General features: G+C 42.1%; 1 protein-coding gene across 1 annotated transcript in view; it reads left to right on the top strand.

Annotated features, from left to right (window-relative positions):
• Nucleotides 1–21909, top strand: part of LOC134353043 (sodium/potassium/calcium exchanger 4-like) — a 349369-nt gene that overhangs the window by 245814 nt on the left and 81646 nt on the right. The window lies entirely within an intron of this gene.

Genomic DNA, 21909 nt, shown 5'->3' with positions numbered 1-21909 from the left:
CTTTTGTGTTATCAGCAAACTTACTAACCCATCCCTCCACTTCCTCATCCAGGTCATTTCTAAAAATCACAAAGAGTAAGGGTCCGAGAACAGATCCCTGAGGCACGCCACCAGTCACTGACCTCCATGCAGTATATACCCATCTATAACCACTCTTTGCCTTCTGTGGGCAAGCCAGTTCTGGATCCACAAAGCAATATCCCATTGGATCCCATACCTCCTTACTTTCTCAATAAGCCTTGTATGGGGTACCTTATCAAATGCTTTGCTGAAATCCATATACACTTTATCTACTGCTCTTCCTTCATCACTGTGTTTAGTCACATCCTCAAAAAATTCAATCAGGCTCGTAAGGCACGACCTGCCCTTGACAAAGCCATGCTGACTGTTCCCAATCATATTATACCTCTCCAAATGATCATAAATCCTGCCTCTCAGGATCTTCTCCATCAACTTACTAACCACTGAAGTAAGACTCTCTGGTCTATAATTTCCTGGGCTATTTCTACTCCATTTCTTGAATAAAGGAACAACATCCGCAACCCTCCAATCCTCCGGAACATCTGCTGTCCCCATTGATGATGCAAAGATCATCACCAGAGACTCAGCAATCTCCTCCCTCACCTCCCACAGTAGCCTGGGGTACATCTTATCCAGTCCCGGCAACTTATCCAACTTGATGCTTCCAAAAGCTGCAGCACATCCTCTTTCTTAATTTCTATGTGCTCAAGCTTTTCAGTCTGCTGCAAGTCATCACTACAATCACCAAGATCGTTTTCCATAGTGAATACTGAAGTAAAGTATTCATTAAGTACCTCTGCTATTTCCTCTGGTTCCATATCATCAAATCATCAAAGAAAAGTAAAGAGTAACATTTTGCTGTGTCCTTCAATAATTGTCTGTCTGTCTGGGTACCATATCCAATGCGGACTTTGGTGACCATGGTTTTCCATGCAGATCTATCCTTCGTTTTTTGGATGACTTCCATTTCCTCGATGTGTTGCCACCTGGCTATGATTTTGATGTACATAAGCCGAGGTTTACTCCCCTCAATCTTTCCAGAGAGTATGAGTTTTTCTAGTTTATCTTTCTACATGATGTGTCCTAGGAATCTGAGTTGACTTTCTCTTATTGTTGGTATGAGTGATCGAACTGCTTGGGCTCTTCTGAGAACGTCTTCATTTGATGTGTGTGTGGTCCATGATATTTTTAACATTCTCCTGTAGAACCATAATTCAGCTGCTTCTAGTCTCTTTTCCATTGCTGGAGAAATGGTCCAGCATTCACTTCCATAAATCAGGATAGGACAAATGCTACTGCAGTGTTGTGTTTTTAGTGTACGTGCTCATCATTCTGTCTGTTAATATGGTCTTCATTCTCTGGAAATCTTTCGCCATTGCTATTCTGTATTTGATATCTGTTTTGCACCTGCCATTACTTGTTTTTAGGCTACCAAGATATTTGAATTTGTTGACCTGTTTGATGTTTGTATTTCCGATCTTGATCACACATTGTGGGATGTTTGTCTTTCTGGAGGTGACCATGCTTTCTGTCTTCTTGGTGTTGATTGAGAGTGATTTGTGATTACTTTCTGCTGCCACTATAGTGAGTAGTTCTTGAAGTTTTGTTTCTGAGTCAGCTATTAATACGATGTCTCAGCATATTTGATGTTATTTATATTATGGCCTCCAATTGTGAATCCTTTGATGTCTTTGATACTTATCAAGATATTTTCACTATACAGGTTGAATAAGTCTGGCGAAAAGACACAGCTTCACCTGACTGCTCTCATGATATTCACATACTCACTCACTTCTCCTTCTATTCTGATAATAGTAAATATAAAAATATAAAAAGACCACAATTTTATACTGCAACCGAAAACCTTCTCAACCAAGCCTAAAATATTTTGTTCTCTCTGTAACTTAAAACAAATATTATACCTTTCATACATCCTGTGTTGCAAGTTGTTTAACATTAAAAATATGTCAGAGTCAGAATCATTTGTAACATCTCCGGCATCTGTTGTGAAACTTGTTGTCTTTGCGGCAGCAGTACGATGCAACACATAATAATAGAAAAGAACTGTTAATTACAGTAAGTATATCTATATATACTAAAGATTCAAATTAAGTAAGTAATGCAAAAATAGAAATAAGAAAGTAGTGAGGTAGTGTTCATGGGTTGAATGTCCATTCAGAGGTTGGATGGCAGAGGGGAAGAGGCTGTTCCTGAATTGTTGAGCGTGTGCCTTCAGTCTTCTGTACCTCCTTCCTGGTGGTAGTAATGAGAACGAGTCATGCCATGGGTAATGGGATCCTTAATTGAGGCAATGTTTCTTGAAGGTGTTCTAGATACTACGGAGGCTAGTGCCCATAATGGAGTTGACTCAGTTTACAACTCTCTGCAGCTTATTTTGATCCTGTGCAGTTGTACCGCACCCCCCCCCATACTAAATGGTGATGCAGCCAGTTAGAATGCTCTCCATAGTAGAAATGTGCATGTGTTTTTGGTGACATACCAAATCTCCTCAAACTCCTCATGAAACACAGCCACTGTGTTGCCTTCTTTGTAGCTGCACCAGTATGTTGGGTCCAGGTTAGATTCTCAGAGATATTGACTCCCCGGAATTTGAAATGGGTCTGTCTTTTCACTTCTGATCCCTCTTTGAGGACTGGTGTGTGTTCCCCCAGCTTACCCTTTTTGAAGTCCACCATCATTTCTTTGAAATTACTGATGTTGAGTGACCGGTTGTCGCTGCAACAAAAGGCAGCTAGAGGGTATACAGCATCTCACTCCTGTACTGATTGTCTTCAACAATGTCTTATGGCAAAGATTTCCTCCTTACAAAACAATCTTTCGTGGAAATTAAATTGGAATTTTAAGTAAACAATACCTTGCTATCTAAGTTTTAATTATTTCAAGGCACACAGACTTTATGATTTGATATTCCCACCTATTTTGAAAGCTCAGAGGCATACAGAGTCTGTAACACTGTCCTCTTCAACATTTCTCCTTTCATCCTTTAAGTCACTGTTTTGGGATTTTGCTCTATACATTTGTCTAACCAAAACAAAAAATGCAAACAAAATGATACGCAGTATTTGCCAAACCGGCTGTAATTTCATTGATGAAAAACATAGAAACTTAGAAACATAGAAAATAGGGGCAGGAGTAGGCCATTCGGCCCTTCGAGCCTGCACCGCCATTTATTATGATCATGGCTGATCATCCAACTCAGAACCCTGCACCAACCTTCCCTCCATACCCCCTGATCCCCGTAGCCACAAGGGCCATATCTAACTCCCTCTTAAATATAGCCAATGAACTGGCCTCAACTGTTTCCTGTGGCAGAGAATTCCGCAGATTCTCCACTCTCTGTGTGAAGAAGTTTTTCCTCATCTCGGTCCTAAAAGGCTTCCCCTTTATCCTCAAACTGTGACCCCTCGTTCTGGACTTCCCCAACATCGGGAACAATCTTCCTGCATCTAGCCTGTCCAATCCCTTTAGGATTTTATACGTTTCAATCAGATCCCCCCTCAATCTTCTAAATTCCAACAAGTACAAGCCCAGTTCATCCAGTCTTTCTTCATATGAAAGTCCTGCCATCCCAGGAATCATTCTGGTGAACCTTCTTTGTACTCCCTCTATGGCAAGGATGTCTTTCCTCAGATTAGGGGACCAAAACTGCACACAATACTCCAGGTGTGGTCTCACCAAGGCCTTGTACAACTGCAGTAGTACCTCCCTGCTCCTGTTCGCGAATCCTCTTGCTATAAATGCCAGCATACCATTCGCCTTTTTCACCGCCTGCTGTACCTGCATGCCCACTTTCAATGACTGGTGTATAATGACACCCAGGTCTCGTTGCACCTCCCCTTTTCCTAATCAGCCACCATTCAGATAATAATCTGTTTTCCTATTTTTGCCATCAAAGTGGATAACTTCACATTTATCCACATTAAATTGCATCTGCCATGAATTTGCCCACTCACCCAACCTATCCAAGTCACCCTGCATCCTCTTAGCATCCTCCTCACAGCTAACACTGCCGCCCAGCTTCGTGTCATCCGCAAACTTGGAGATGCTGCATTTAATTCCTTCATCCAAGTCATTAATATATATTGTAAACAACTGGGGTCCCAGCACTGAGCCTTGTGGTACCCCACTAGTCACTGCCTGCCATTCTGAAAAGGTCCCGTTTACTCCCACTCTTTGCTTCCTGTCTGCTAACCAATTCTCTATCCACATCAATACCTTACCCCCAATACCGTGTGTTTTAAGTTTGCACACTAATCTCCTGTGTGGGACCTTGTCAAAAGCCTTTTGAAAATCCAAATATACCGCATCCACTGGTTCTCCCCTATCCACTCTACTAGTTACATCCTCAAAAAATTCTATGAGATTCGTCAGACATGATTTTCCTTTCACAAATCCATGCTGACTTTGTCCGATGATTTCACCGCTTTCCAAATGTGCTGTTATCACATCTTTGATAACTGACTCCAGCAGTTTCCCCACCACTGACGTTAGGCTAACCGGTCTATAATTCCCCGGTTTCTCTCTCCCTCCTTTTTTAAAAAGTGGGGTTACATTAGCCACCCTCCAATCCTCAGGAACTAGTCCAGAATCTAACGAGTTTTGAAAAATTGTCACTAATGCATCCACTATTTCTTGGGCTACTTCCTTAAGCACTCTGGGATGCAGACCATCTGGCCCTGGGGATTTATCTGCCTTTAATCCCTTCAATTTACCCAACACCACTTCCCTACTAACATGTATTTCGCTCAGTTCCTCCATCTCACTGGACCCTCTGTCCCCTACTATTTCTGGAAGATTATTTATGTCCTCCTTAGTGAAGACAGAACCAAAGTAATTATTCAATTGGTCTGCCATGTCCTTGTTCCCCATAATCAATTCACCTGTTTCTGTCTGTAGGGGACCTACATTTGTCTTTACCAATCTTTTCCTTTTTACATATCTATAAAAGCTTTTACAGTCAGTTTTTATGTTCCCTGCCAGCTTTCTCTCATAATCTTTTTTCCCCTTCCTAACTAAGCTCTTTGCCCTCCTCTGCTGAACTCTGAATTTCTCCCAGTCCTCAGGTGAGCCACTTTTTCTGGCTAATTTGTATGCTTCTTCTTTGGAATTGATACAATCCCTAATTTCTCTTGTCAGCCACGGGTGCACTACCTTCCTTGATTTATTCTTTTGCCAAACTGGGATGAACAATTGTTGTAGTTCATCCATGCAATTCTTAAATGCTTGCCATTGCATATCCACCATCAATCCTTTAAGTGTCACTTGCCAGTCTGTCTTAGCTAATTCACGTCTCATACCTTCAAAGTTACCCCACTTTAAGTTCAGAACCTTTGTTTCTGAATTAACTATGTCACTCTCCATCTTAATGAAGAATTCCACCATATTATGGTCACTCTTACCCAAGGGGCCTCTCATGACAAGATTGCTAATTAACCCTTCCTCATTGCTCAAAACCCAGTCTAGAATAGCCTGCTCTCTAGTTGGTTCCTCGACATGTTGGTTCAAAAAACCATCCCGCATACATTCCAAGAAATCCTCTTCCTCAGCACCTTTACCAATTTGGTTCACCCAATCTACATGTAGATTGAAGTCACCCATTATAACTGCCGTTCCTTTATTGCACACATTTCTAATTTCCTGTTTAATACCATCTCCGACCTCACTACTACTGTTAGGTGGCTTGTACACGACTCCCACCAGTGTTTTCTGCCCCTTAGTGTTACGCAGCTTTACCCATATCGATTCCACATCTTCCCAGCTTATGTCCTTCCCTTCTATTGCGTTAATCTCATCTTTAACCAGCAACGCCACCCCACCTCCTTTTCTTTCATGTCTATCCCTCCTGAATATTGAATATCCCTGAACGTTGAGCTCCCATCCTTGGTCACCCTGGAGCCATGTCTCCGTGATCCCAACTATATCATAATCATTAATAACAATCTGCACTTTCAATTCATCCACCTTGTTACAAATGCTCCTTGCATTGACACACAAAGCCTTCAGGCGCTCTTTTACAACTCTCTTAGCCCTTATACAAGTATGTTGAAAAGTGGCCCTTTTTGATGCTTGCCCTGGATTTGTCGGCCTGCCACTTTTACTTTTCTCCTTACTACTTTTTGCTTCTACCTTCACTTTACACCCCTCTGTCTCTCTGCACTGGTTTCCATCCCCCTGTTGTGAACTAACCTCCTCTCGCCTAGCCTCTTTAATTTGATTCCCACCCCCCAACCATTCTAGTTTAAAGTCACCTCAGTAGCCCTCGCTAATCTCCCTGCCAGGATATTGGTCCCCCTAGGATTCAAGTGTAACCCGTCCTTTTTGTACAGGTCACGCCTGCGCCAAAAGAGGTCCCAATCATCCAAAAACTTGAATCCCTGCCTCCTGCTCCAATCCCTCAGCCACGTATTTATCCTCCACCTCTTCGCATTCCTACTCTCACTGTCGCGTGGCACAGGCAGTAATCCTGAGATTACTACCTTTGCGGTCCTTTTTCTCAACTCCCTTCCTAGCTCCCTATATTCTCCTTTCAGGACCTCTTCCCTTTTCCTACCTATGTCATTGGTACCTATATGTACCATGACCTCTGGCTCCTCACCCTCCCACTTCAGGATATCTTGAACACGATCAGAAATATCCCGGACCCTGGCACCAGGGAGGCAAACTACCATCCGGGTCTCTGGACTGCGTCCACAGAATCACCTATCTGACCCCCTTACTATCGAGTCCCCTATCACAACTGCCCTCCTCTTCCTTTCCCTACCCTTCTGAGCTACAGGGCCGGACTCTGTGCCGGAGGCACGGCCACTGTCGCTTCCCCTGGGTAAGCTGTCCCCCCCCAACCGTACTCAAACAGGAGTACCTATTGACAAGGGGCACAGCCACCGGGGTACTCTCTATTACCTGACTCTTCCTCTTCCCCCTCCTAACCGTGACCCACTTGTCTGCCTCCTGTGGCCCCGGTGTGACCACCTGCCTATAACTCCTCTCTATCAACTCCTCACTCTCCCTGACCAGACGAAGGTCATCGAGCTGCAGCTCCAGTTCCGTAACACAGTCCCTTAGGAGCTGCATCTCGCTGCACTTGGCGCAGATGTAGATGTCCGGGAGGCTTAGAGACATGATTAGTTCTTGTGAGGGAATCTATAAAAATCAGTGAACACTGGCTCAAGTCTCTGAAGTGAGTCTTGAGCCCTCAGCCCTGTGACTCAGGAACAAGAATGGTACCGATTGTTCCATATTTTCTTCACATTAATTATCTGGAGAAAGTACATAACAAATCATACGTGGCATTTGAAAAAAATAGCGTGATTGTTTTTTAATCATCTTCAAGTAAAAACCTGAAACAGAACAATACTAAAGGAACATAAGGATAGTTAGATACATAAAAGGCAAGAGAGAGGCTAGAGTGGTTATTGGACCACTGGAAAATAACACTGGAGAAGCACTATTGAGGAACAGAGAAATGGCGGAGGAGCTAAGTAAGTACTTAGCATTAGTAACACTAGTAACTGGCCAGAAATTCAAGACTGCGTCGTAAGAACATAAGAAATAGGAGCAGGAATAGGCCATCTGACCTGTCGAGCCTGCTCCACCATTCAACAAGATCATGGCTGATCTGGCCATGGACTCATCTCCACCTACCTGCCTTTTCTCCATAACCCTTAATTCCCCTACTATGCAAAAATCTACCCAACCTTGTCTTAAATATATTTACTGAGGTAGCCTTCACTGCTTCATTGGGCAGAGAATTCCACAGATTCACCACCCTCTGGCAAAAGCAGTTCCTCCTCATTTCTGTCCTAAATCTACTCCCCCGAATCTTGAGGCTATGTCCCCAGTTCTAGTCTCACCTATCAGTGGAAACAATTTTCCTGCCTCTATCTTATCTCACCCTTCCATAATTTTATAAGTTTCTATTAGATCTCCTCTCATTCTTCTGAATTCCAGCGACTACAATCCTACATGACTCAATCTCTCCTCATAGTCTAACCCTTCATCTCTGGAATCAACCTGCTGAACCTCCTCTGCACCAACTCCAAAGCCAGTATATCCTTCCTCAAGTAAGAAGAACAGAACTGCATGCAATACTCCAGGTGTGGCCTCACCAGTACCCTGTACAATTGCAGCATAATATACTTTATACTTTATTGTCACCAAACAATTAATAGTAGAACGTACAATCATCACAGCGATATTTGAATCTGCGCTTCACACTCCCTGGATTACAAATATTAAATATTAAAAATAGTTAAAATTAGTAAATATTAAAAATTTAAATTATATATCATAAATAGAAAATAGAAAAATGGGAAGTAAGGTAGTGCAAAAAAACCGAGAGGCAGGTCCGGATATTTGGAGGGTACGGCCCTCCCTGCTCTTAAATTCAATCCCTCTAGCAATGAAGGCCAACATTCCATTTGCCTTCTTGATAACCTGCTGCACCTGCAAACCAACCTTTTGTGATTCATGCACAAGCACTCCCAAGTCCCTCTGCACAGCAGCGTGCTGCAGTTCTTTACCATTTAAATAGTAGTCTGTTATTCTATTTTTCCTTTCAAAGTAGATGACCTCACATTTACCAACATCATATTCCATCTGCCGGACCCTTGCCCATTCACTTAACCTATCTATATCTCTCTGCAGATTCTGTATATTTTCTGCACAATTTGCTTTTCGACTCAATTTAGTATAAACAGAAAACTTAGCTACACCACACTCGGTCCACTCTTCCAGATCAATAATGTATATCATGAACTGTTGTGGGCCCAACACCGACCCCTGCGGCAAACCGCTCACTACTGATTGCCAACCAGAGTAACACCAATGTATCCCAACTCTCTGCTTTCTATTAGTTAACCAATCCTCTATCCATGCTAATACATCACCCCCAACTCTATGCATCCTTATCTTATGGCTAAGTCATTTATATGGCTCCTTATCGAATGCTTTCTGGAAGTCCAAGTAAATAATGTCCATCTGTTCCCTTCTATCCACTGCGCTCATTATATCCCCAAAGAACTCCATTAATTTTGTCAAACAGGACCTGCCTTTGCTGAATCCATCTGTCTGATGGATCTATTTCTTTCCAGGTGCCTCGCTATTTCTTATTTAATGAGAGCTTCAAGCATTTTCCCAACTACAGATGTTAAACTAACTGGCCTATAGTTACATGCCTTTTGCCTATATCCTTTTTTGAACAGTGGTGTGACATTCACTGTGTTCCAATCAACCGGGACCTGCCCAGAGTCCTGAGAATTTTGGTAAATCATTACCAAAACCTCTACTATAACTTCTGCCATTTCTTTCAGTAACCTGGGATGCATTCCATCAGGACCAGGGACTTATCTATCTTCAGGCCCACAAGTTTGCTCAGCACTACCTCTTTAGTGATAGCTATTGTTTCGAGGTTCTCACCTCCCATTGCATCCATATCATCTCTCTTTGGCATGTTAGTCATGTCCTCCACCATAAAATCCAAAACAAAATAGTCAATCAAAGCCTCAGCCATTTCCTCATTACCCAATATCAATTCCACCTTCTCGTCCTCCAAGCGACCTACGTTCACTTTGGCCACCAATTTCCACTTTATATAATTATAAAAATGTTTACTATCCATTTTTATATCTTGTGCTAGCTTATTTTCATAAACTATTTTCCCTTTCTTTATTGCTCATGTAGTGGTTTCTTTCCAGATGCTATCTGAAGTTTTCCCAATCTTCCAGTTTCCCACTACACTTGGCGACTTTGTACGCACTTGCTTTTAGTTTGATGCCTTCTTTTATTTCCTTAGCTATCCAAGGCTGGCTCTCCCACCCTTATCATCCGTGCTTTTAACTGGAATACACTTTTGCTGAGCACCATGAAAAATCTCTTGGAAAGTCTTCCACTGTTCCTCAACCACCACATCATACAGCCTGTGTCAAGGCGCAGGGCTGAATTTAGTGGTCATTACTCAGGAGAAGGTGCTAATAAATCACCTGGACAATTTAGAGTTACACCAGAGTTCTGACAGAGATTGTGAAGGTGTTAGTAGTGATCTTTTAGGAATTACTGGAGCCAGGGAGGGTGCAGAGGACTGGACAATCACAAATGTAACATTGAAGTAGGGAGGGACGCAAAAGACAGGAAATTAAAGACCATTTGGAAGTTCATGTTAAGATAGGGTAAAGACAATGTGATTTGGTTAAGGGGATTATCAGAAGGCATTTGATAGGGTGCTGCACACCACGCTCTTAAACAAGTTGAGCCTATGGTATGCGAGGCAACGTACTAATATAGACAGAATATTAGCTGACTAGCAGCAATCAGAGATTGGGCATAAAGGAGCCCTTTTCAAGACAGCTGTCCACAAATAATGGAGCTCTACAGTGTTCAGACCGCAATATTTCACGTTATGCATTAATGATTTGGATAAAGGGACTTACAGCATCATGGCCACCTTTGCGGATGGTACCAAGGTAGGTGGAGGGGCAGGTAGTGTTGTGAGGACAGGGGCTCTGTAGAAGGGTGTACAGACGGGTTGGAAGAGTGGGCAGGAAGTGGCAGGTGGAATACGGAATAGGGAGAGTGGGATTATACACTTTGTGAGGAAGAATGAATGTGGAGACCATTTTCTAAATGTGGAGAGAATTCAGAAATGAGTGGTGCAAAAAGATTTGGGAGTCTTAGTTCAAGGTTCCTTTACGTTAACTTGCAGGTTTGTCTTGCAATCTGCAACCTGTAATTTCCCTTTAAGCAACATTCTTTTGAACTGTCTTGATGAACTAGCGATTTCTCCATGGTTGTTAGCAACAGTTGCAGCCGAGTGTGTCCCCACAGAATCATTCACTGTCTTCCCCAACCAAAATCCCTGGATGCAATCCTCTGAGGGCCAGATCAGAGTCTGGCAGCCAAGTAGGACATGAAAGATCCAGGTATGATCTCCAGAAAGCCATCTCATGTGCAAAGTGGCAAATCCAGACCAAAACTGAATCACTGAAGGATGCTGGACAACTATAGAAGGGTTTGAATGTTCTTACCTTCTACAAAGTGAAGCCAAGTGACATAGGTGACAGCAAGGCTTCAGTTCCAGATGAGCTCAATGCCTTCTATGCTCGCTTACAAACTCCCACAACCCCTGATGACCCTATGATTTCAGTCTCTGAGGAAGATGTGAAAATATCCTTCAGGAAATGAACCCACAGAAAACATCCAGCCCACTTGGGGTACCTGACCAAGTTCTAAAGATCTGTCACTGATCAACTGGCTAGAATTGATCTGTATCTCCCTTAATCACAGGATTCTGCAGAGAGTGGTGCGGACAGCCCAGCGCATCTGTAGTTATGAACTTCCCATGGTTCAGAACATTTACAAAGACAGGTGTGTAAAAAGGGCCTGAAGGATCATTGGGGACCCGAGTCACCCCAACCACAATCTATTCCAGCCGCTACCATCTGGGAAATGGTACCGCAGTATAAAAGCCAGGACCAACAGGCTCTGGGACAGCTTCTTCCACCAGGCCATCAGACTGATTAACTCACGCTGATTTGAGTGTATTTTTATGTTTCAGTGGCTGTTCTATTTATTATAAATTATTATAACTTACTATGGTTGCACAAGACAGAGAAGTAACGTAAAGATTTTTACTCCTCGTGTATGTAAAGGATGTAAGAAATAAAGTCAATTCAAATTCAAATTCAAATTCAAATTCAAAATTCCTTGTACAATTGGATCCTTGATTTTCTCACTTGCAGACCTAAGTCAGTTTGGATTGGCAACAACATCTCCTCCACTATCTCCATCAGCACAGGTACTTAGAACCCGTTCGACTCACTTTACACTTACGAATGTGTGGCTAAACACAGCTCAAATGCCATATTTTGCTTTGCTGACAATACCACTGTCGTTGACTGAATCAAAGATGGTGGTGAATCAGCATAAAGGAGGGATATTGAAAATCTGACTGAGTGATGCCACAACAATAATCTCTCACTGTATGCCAGCAAGACCAATGAATTGATTATTGACTTCAGGAATAGGAAAGCGGAGGTCTATGGTCAGTTCTCACCAGGGGATCTGAGGTGTAGACAGGCAGCATCTCTCAATTCCTTGGTGTTATCATTTCAGAGAGTCTGTCCTGGGCCAACCACACAAGTGCAATTTTAAAGAAAACATGGCAGCACTTCTACTTCCTTAGAAGCTTGCAAAGATTCGGTATGACATCTAAAACGTTGACCAACTTCTCCCCAAATGTGCAGTGAAGCATATATTGACAGGTTACATCATAGCTTGGTATGGAAACACTGAAGGTCTTGAAAGGAAAATCCTATGAAAAGTCGTGGATATGGTTTTGTCCGTCACAGGTGAACCCATCCCTATCATTGAACATATCTGCACTGAGCGTTGTCACAGGAAAGCTGCGTCCATCATCAAGGACCCCTACTACCCAGGTCATGCTCTCTTCTTGCTGCTGCCATCAGGAAGAAGATGCAGAAGCCTCAGGACCCACACCACCAGGTTCAAGAATAGTTATTACTCTTCAACCATCAGGCTCTTCAATCAAAGGAGGCAACTTTACTCAACTTCACTCCCCCCATCACTGAACTATTCTCACAGCCTACGGACTCACTATCAAAGGCTCTTCATCTCGTGTTCTCAATATTTATTTATTCATTTATTTTTGTAATTGCACTGTTTGTTGTCTTTTGCACATTAGTTGTTCGTCCACGCTGCTGGGTATGGTCTTTCATTGATTTTATTATGTTCCTTGGATCTACGAATATGCCCACAAGAAAATGCATCTCAGGGTTGGATATGGTGTCATATATCTACTTTGATATTAAATTTACTTTGAACTTTGAACTTGGAGTTAGCAGTAAAGAAGGCAAATGCAACGTTAGCATTCAGTATGAGAGAACCAGAACATAAAAGCAAGGATGCACTTCTGAAGCTTTATAAGGAGTTTGTTAGACTGCGTTTGGAATGTTGTAAGGAATTTTGGCCCTCGTTTCTAAAGAAAGATAAACTGGCTCTGGAGAGGAACCAGTGGAAGGCTGGATTCATTCAGAGTATTTGATGTCTCTGCTTATACTTTATGGAGCTCAGAAGGTTGAGCGGGGTTCTCATTGAAACCTACTGAAAGGCCTGGATGGAACAGATGTGGAGAGGATGTGTCCATTGGTACAGGATTAAGGGACCTTCATTTAAAATTAACAATTTCTTCAGTCAGTGGGTGGTGAATCTGTGGAATTTGTTGCCGAAGTGGGTGTATTTGAGGCGAATTTAATATGTTCTTGATTGGTAAAAGGGTTAAGGGTAACAGGAAGAAGGCAGGAGAATGGAGTTGACAAAATATTATCCATGATATGTGGAGCAGAGTCTATCAGCTGAATGCCCTAAATCTTTTTCTATATCCTGTAGTCTTAATATATGGGATTCAACATAACTAGTTAACAGCATTCTTAAAATTCACAGAACGGTAAGCAATTGACTTCTGTTTTCAATAATGTTGCTCTGTACTGATTTAGTTAGAAAAGAGAGTTTCAGTCACCAGTTTCGATCTAGGAAAAAGGTCAAAGCTTTCTGTTTCTTTGGTAAAAATCAGAAAGAGGAAGATATGCATTAAGGTAACTTTCCAAGAGAAGACTGGACTTCGCAGAATCCTGGAATTGTTCTCAGCTGCCATCAGGAATTAGTCACACTTGCTCGTGGTGTTCTTCTAATTAGCCTGATAAATTTGAAAGGAGTGGATTTTTTTTACAATAATTAATAGAAAAATTATATAGCATTTACAGTAATAGCATCATCAAGCAGATAATTAAAATATTAAGATTACTATAATTCATTAACTGCTACTTATGTATTAATCTTTCAGTCCTCAAGAAATGAATTATGGTTAAGCCTCTGCCGCAATGAATAATTTTACTGCATAGTGAACGCCAATCCACACCAAAGTGCACTGTCTGACAAAGCAACTGTATGGCAGTATAATGTGAACATTCAAGAGAAGATTTTGAAACTGTTAGTATTTTGAGTGTAAGAAAGTGGTCCTGCGTGCTTGAGAAATCAGTTTCGCCCTCTTTTAGTGCACAGGAAAGCAGAATGAGAGATGAAGGTAGAATTTTGCTTCTATTTGCCATGCTCTGGTGAGTCCATTTCTGGACTGCTGTGTGCATGTTTGGCCTCCCTGCTTAAGGAAACGTGTAGCTTGGATATTGAAGGGTTGCGGTGAGGGCCGGCTGGTGGCACAATGACATCAGCGTTGGACTCCGGAACGAAGGTTCCCGGGTTCGAATCCAGTCGGAGCCGCTCCCGAGTACGCTTTCTATCCGTGCCGGGTTGAGTGTTGAGATCGCAACTCGACCTCATAAAATAAAGGGAAAAATACTGTGAAATGTCTGTGTGGGGAGTGCTGCACCACACAGTCTCTCTCTCTCGCTCCGCGTCTTGTAAAGGCATGAAAAAAAAGACACAATCCTGCCAACATCGCACACGCATGCACGCACGCACGTATGCGCAGACACACATGCACAGATACGCATGCACACACACGCAAAAAAGAAAGAAAACGCTGAGGGATTGCAGTGAAGGTTCAACAGATTGATTCCCAGGTTAGCAGACTTGTCATACTTGGAGAGATTAAGACTAGGCCTATACTCTTAAAATTAGAAGAATAAGGGGTGATCTCACTGAAGTAGGTGTTGATCTTTCCCTGGTATGAGGTACTTAGAACCAAGTTTCCCAGATGCAAAATGAGTTAACCACTTAGCACAAAAACACCTCTTTAGAAGTTACTTCCCTAAAGAGCTGTGGAGGCTCATCTGTTGTGTATATTCAAGGCAAGTCTTGAAAGATTTATAACTCTTAAGGGAATCAAGATATATGGAGATTACTCCGTCTGCCAGAAAAAGCAGTATCTCCCAGTAGCCACCCATTTCAATTCTACTTCTGAATCCCAATCTGACATGACGGTCCATGGCCTCCTCTACTTCCGCAAAGAGGCCACAACCAGGCTGTAGGAGCAACACCTTATACCTGATGGCATGAACATCGATTTCTCGAACTTCCAGTAATCGCCGGCCCCACTCCTTCACTGTTCCCCCATTCCTGTTTCCTGCTCTCTCCTTATCTCCTTTATCTCTTTACCTGCTCATCACCTCCTCTGGTGCTCCTCCCCTTTCCCATTCTCCTGTGGTCTTCTACCATCTCCTATCAGATTCCCCCTTTATCTCTGTTATGTTACTTCTGTTTAAACATACCATGGGTTAACAGTAAAGAATATTATTCTGGAAGAATTAGAGAACTTTTATTTACAGTAATAAACAAACACATCTTAACCCAGCCACGTGCTGGAACATTCTGGCAACCTGGCGCATTCTCAGTGCTCTGTCCAATCGTGTACTGGCACATCATTGCACATGATATCACCACATCTTCCTTTCCTTAAAAAAATAATTAACAACGTTAATCAAAGCAAATACATAATTCAACAAGTCTCTATCAGTCTCTCTGTGGGTTTACGAACATGAGTAGACCTTCTAAGTGGTACACACAGATCTTGTGTTTCCTTGTTATTATTTACATGTTTTGTCTCGTCTGCATTCGTCTGCATTCGTCTGAAGAATCACATCTTCCTTTCCTTAAAAAGAAAAACAGATAACAACATTAACCAATAAACAAATCTATATCAGCTAACTGAAACTCTGAAGATGGCTTTTCGCTCTCTGAGCCATGACTCTTCTTGTGATTCTTCTTTGTCTTCTTCTTTTCTGCTTTAAGCTTTTCTTTGTGTACCTCAACTAAACTTTTTGGTATACTCTCACATGCCTCCTGGATAGAATCCGGAATTTCAGGTAAACAGTTCATGCTATCTTCCTCAGCAATCTGCTTCCCTGCTTCTGTTTGGACTGTATCTTTCCTATCTCCTTCCACTTCCATTTGTAATGAAATACAAATCTTCTTTTCTTCATCTAATTCATTCATTAACTGTGTAATCTCTTTTTCATGCTGCGACTTCATCATTTCAATACAACTTCTCAATTCCTTCACTTGTGCTTTCACTTCTTCCTTATACTGTGCCCACTGTGAGTGTTCTTGCTCTAGCCGGTGATTAGACTGAATCTCATATTCTCTCAGTGTCTCTTTCATTATGGCTTGCACTGAAGCAACCTCCTCCTCCCAATGCTTTTTCAAATCATCAATTGCCTCCTGTTTGGTCGTCTCAGACACTGCATCTACTGCTTTTATATTCTCCATGTCAGCATTTTCATAAAGCGCATCGATATAAAATTCCTCACGGTCATCTTCAATCACTGCATTTACTTGTTTCATTTTATTTTCCTTCTTTCTACTTCTACAACAGCGCGAAAAATTATTAATCTTACCCAGTTGTAACAAATATTGCCATATGCGAAACACTGATTTAGGCGATGTTCCCACACACAGCGATCACATGACTTTTTTCTTTCAAACGCTGTCTTACTCCCTGTTGGTTTTGTCGACGTATTATTATATATCTTGATATATTTGCGCTTTTTTACGGCATTTACATTGCAGTTTTCGACAAAAAGCTCTTCGGCCTGCGACATTACGGTCTCAGAAGCTTTGCAGAGCGCGAAAGCTTTTTCAAAATTTAAATCTTGCTCACGCAAAAGCCTTTCTCTCAGTGCATTATTTCGAATGCCACTAACTAGTCTATCTTTAATAAGAGAGTCTGTGAGCAATCCAAATTTACACATTCTACTACACTTTCTTAACTCAGTCGCATACTGATCGATTGTTGCAGTAGCTCTCTGCGCACGTGTGAAGTATTTAAATCGCTCATATGTTAAATTACACTAAGGTATACAAAATACTTCAGATCTGTTCTTTACCAACTTCAAATTGAAATTATCTCCATCTTCAAAGACAAAATTGTTATATACCTCTACTGTGTCATTCCCAATTACATGGAGCAGGATTGCAGCGTTAGTTTTGTCCACTTTTCTATCAGCTCCGATTGCCGATAAATATATTTCAAACTGTTGTTTGAATATCCTCCAATTCTCAGCTACGTTGCCAGTCAGCTGAAGTTTTGGTGGGGGTTGTAAACCTTCCATTTTACCGTTTACAGTTCGAACTTTTATCTTCTCTTTCTTTCAATTATCTTCGATTCTTGATTCTCGATTCTCCCGTATTATTCTTCCAGAACCACTTCTGACACCATGTTATGTTACTTCTGTTTAAACGTACCATGGGTTAACAGTAAAGAATCATATTCTGGAAGAATTAGAGAACTTTTATTTACAGTAATAAACAAACACGTCTTAACCCAGCCACGTGCTGAACATTCTGGCAATCGCACATGCTCAGTGCTCTGTCCAATCATGTACTGGCACATTATTGCATTTGATGTCACCACAATCTCTTTCTCCAATCACTTCCCAGCTCTTTACTTCACCCCTCTCCCTCTCCCAGTTTCACCTATTACCTACCACCTTGTACTTTTCCTCCCCGCCCCTCACCTTCCTACTCTGACTTCTCATTTTCCTTTCCAGTCCTGATGAAGGGTCTCAGCCTGAAATGTCGACTGTATTTTTTCCATAGACACTGCCCGGATGCTGAATTCCTCCAGCATTTTGTGTGTGTTGCTTGGATTGACAGCATCTGCAGATTTTCTTGTGTTTATGTGTGTGTTTTGCATATGGAGCTTGATAATTGGTTTATTATTGTCATATGTACTGAGGTTCAGTGAAAAATTGTTTTACATGCCATCCATAACAGTTCATTTCACTATATCAGTACATCAAGGTAGTACAGGGAAAAATGAATAGCATAACACAGGATACTGTGATACAGTTAAATGAAAGTGCAATGCAAGCCTGGCATGATGAGATCGATTGTGAGGTAAAGAATTAATCTTTGTCAGACAGTCTTATAACAGGAGGATTGAAGTTGTCCTTGTGCCTAGAGTTATATTCTTTAAGGCAGCGGTCCCAACCTTCTTTGCACCACGGACCAGTTGAATATTGACAATATTCAATATTCCCGCAAATGGCAGGAGGAGAGATAGCAGCGCACTGCACGTGGGCAGCCCTCTGGTGAAAATGATATTGTATCTGTTAAATAGGGGCCGTGGACAATTCTGATTTGATGGAGATAGACGTGAAAGCACAGAGGAACATCTGGAGAAATTTCTGAAACGCAAGTTCACTGCTGTTGTTACTGCATGATCAAGAATCTTCTGGAGGGAAGGCCTCAAAAACCCTGGCTTTGCCTGCTGTTGGCAACCGAGATTGAGGTTGAATCGTTTGGATAGAGATGGTGCTCGGTACTTGGTGTCGGAGAGCTGATCGGAGGCTCAAACTTTTCGGACCACTCAGAGTTGGACTGTGATCGGGCATGGCAGGGAGAGTTTTTCTTCCTTCTCTCGTCTGCGTGAGATGTGGGACATTTGAGAGACTTTGAACTTTTTACTGTGCTCATGGACTTCTTCATCAAGTTATGGTATTGTTGCACTGTTGTAACTATATGTTATAATTATGTGGTTTTGTTAGTTTTTTCTGTCTTGGTTTGTCCTGTGTTTTGTGATATCACACCGAAGGAAATATTGTATCATTTCTTAATGCATGCATTACTAAGTGACAATAAAAGAGGACTGTGTGTTTTCATAATCTAAATATTCTTATGGACCAGGCGACCCGGGGGGGGGGGCGGGTTGGTAGTGTTCAAGTAGGGTTAAACTCACCTCAACATGTCTTTTACAGTTAGGGTTGCCAACTTTCTCACTCCCAAATAAGGAACAAAAGTAGCAGTCGAATACAGGACTTGTGTTTACCCCGAGAAAGACTATCATGGCCATGAAGCCTTGCGCGGGCACCTGTGTGCGCATGCGTGACGTGCGCATGTGCGTACGTGCCGATTTTTTTTCCCACAAATCGGTTTTGGCTTAATCTTCCCGACTACACTGTACATACATTATTTCTACCTTATATAGGCTGTGTATTTATCATATCATTCCTGCTTTTACTATATGTTAGGGTTATTTATTTTCAGTTTTATGTGTTATTTGGTGTGATTTATTAGGTTATTTTTTGGGTCTGGGAACGCTCAAAAATTTTCCCATATAAATTAATGGTAATTGCTTCTTCGCTTTACACCATTTCGGCACAAAAGGTTTCATAGGAATGCTCTACCTTAGTGGGGGAAATACAGGACAAGGGTGATCCCATGTGGGACAAATCAATTTAGCCCAATATACGGGATCTTATTCCATCTACCCACCAGCCTCTGTGTGAAAAACATGTTACAAATCCCCGTAATCTCTGCAATTTTAATATCCTCTGCAAGGTTACTCTTCAGCTTCAGGTGCTCCAGATGAAGTAGTCCCATCCTATGTATTCTCTCTTAGTAACCAAGTCGTCCAGTCAAGGCAACATTTCTGTGATGTCTGGGAAATCATGAACTGGGGCAATATCTCATTGGGTAAAATTGTCTTCCATAAAATGTGTAGGTACACCAACAGGCCCAATTTCTGTGCTATCATGTACCAAGTTCTCAGTAACTTTACTATCAAAATACGTTTGTACATATACTTATGCCACCCTGTACAACTTTGGAATTCATTTCTTGCCGACATTTACAGGAAAACAGAAATGCAATAGAATTTTATGAAAAACTCTGCATAAACAGACAGACTAACAAACAACCAATGTGCAAAAGACAAGTTCAAGTTTAACTGTCATTCAACCATAACATAGCCAAACAAAACAGTGTTCCGCTGGGGACAAGGTACAAAACACAGTGACAACAATCACTCACAGCTCACAGCACATATAGTTACAATAGCAGAAAATATACAGTCACAAAACAAAATAGCCCAAAGGATTGACGTGGCGTGAAGATTGATGGCACATGGGATGTTGCCCTGGAGCCATGTTTCTGCAGGAACAAGCACACAGCAGTTCCTCATCACGTGCTAGTGCAGCCGCAAAGCAAACACAATTCAGCTTGTCTTTCACTGAGCAAACACTGGAGAGCAGCACGGTTGGGAAGGGCCAGCACAGATTCCAGCACGCCCACTGCTCCTCTGCTGTCTCCCATATCGCCTTGGGCAGCACCACAACCGAGGCCGTACGGCTCCCCCAGCCATCAGCTTCACCAGTGAACCAGACGTGCAGTATTCTGCATTACTAATGTCCAACAGAGTCTTGCGGTCACAAAAAAACTGTCCAAGACAATCATTTGCACCATTTTATGGGCCGTATACCACCTCCACACACTGCCTTCAATGCCTTCTTCCCTGAGTGGTTATGGCAGGCAATGACACAGTATGGAACGAGTCCAGCTCCACTGCTATCTAACAACCCATTAGTGTAGTAGACTTGCAATATTTGGCATTCTTAACACCCGGCAATGCCTTGCTATCGTAAGAAAGACATAAAGGATGAACAATTACGCTAATGGTTGGAGCCGAAGAGGCCACTGCAACCAAACCCTCTGCCTTCTTATGAGAATGATCCTGTGACTGTGAAAGTAAAACTAATATTGAGAACACAAGTGGTAAAGAGTGCCTGAATGTGAAGCTATAGGTTGTAGAATCAGTTCAGAGTAATTAGGAATGAAATTACCTTCGCCGGTTCAGGAGTCTGATAGTTGTAGGATAATAATTGTGCAAGCAACACTTTTCACTGTATCTTTCAAAGTATATGTGATAAATAAATCTGATTCTGAATTTGCTATCTGAAATTGGTGGTGTAGGACCTAAGGCTTTGGGGTTCTGATTTTCACACTTTACTGCCTATTGCTACTCCTTCGAATCTCTGCAGTCCTTCTGGCGAAGGTGCTGATGACACAACAATTGCAGGCCGTATCTCGGGTAATGATGACTTTGAGTACAGAGAGGAAATTAAGAACCTGGTGGCATGGTGCGAAGACAATAACCTATCCCTCAACATCAGCAAGACAAAGGAATTGGTTGTTGACTTCAGAAGGAGTAGTAGACCGCACGACCCAATTTACATCGGTGATGCGCAAGTGGAACAGGTCAAAAGCTTTAAGTCCCTCAGGGTCAATATCACAAATGACCTGACTTGGACCAACCAAGCAGAGTCCACTGCCAAGAAGGCCCACCAGCACCTTTACTTCCTGAGAAAACTAAAGAAATTTGGCCTGTCCCCTAAAACCCTCACTAATTTTTATAGATGCACCGTAGAAAGCATTCTTCTAGGGTGCATCACAACCTGGTATGGAAGTTGTCCTGTCCAAGACTGGGAGAAGCTGCAGAAGATCATGAACACGGCGCAGCACATCACACAAACCAATCTTCCGTCCTTGGACTCACTTTATACCGCACGCTGTCGGAGCAGTGCTGCCAGGATAATCAAGGACACGACCCACCCAGCCAACACACTTTTCATCCTTCTTCCCTCTGGGAGAAGGCTCAGGAGCTTGAAGACTCGTACGGCCAGATTTGGGAACAGCTTCTTTCCAACTGTGATAAGACTGCTGAACGGATCCTGACCCGGATCTGGGCCGTTCCCTCCAAATATCCGGACCTGCCTCTCGGTTTTTTTTCACTACCTTACTTTCCATTTTTTCTATTTTCTATTTATGATTTATAATTTAAATTTTTAATATTTACTATCGATTTGTAATCCAGGGAGCGGGAAGCGCAGAATCAAATATCGCTGTGATGATTGTACGTTCTAGTATCAATTGTTTGGTGACAATAAAGTATAAAGTACTACGCTATTCAGTACGGAGTTTAGTTATTCCCCTCTCCACCTTTCTCAGCACTTGGTGGCACGTTTGGGAGAAATTTTGATAAAGTCCTCCCAGCAGGTTGGGTACCTGCTATTTAGGAAGAAGAATAGTATTTGATAAGAACAAAGAATAAGAGAACACAATGAT

Source organism: Mobula hypostoma, chromosome 1 (assembly GCF_963921235.1).
Source record: "Mobula hypostoma chromosome 1, sMobHyp1.1, whole genome shotgun sequence".
NCBI classification, from domain to species: Eukaryota; Metazoa; Chordata; class Chondrichthyes; order Myliobatiformes; family Myliobatidae; genus Mobula; species Mobula hypostoma.
Note: the sequence above shows the minus strand (reverse complement) of the source record. Positions and strands in the feature narration are given on the sequence as shown.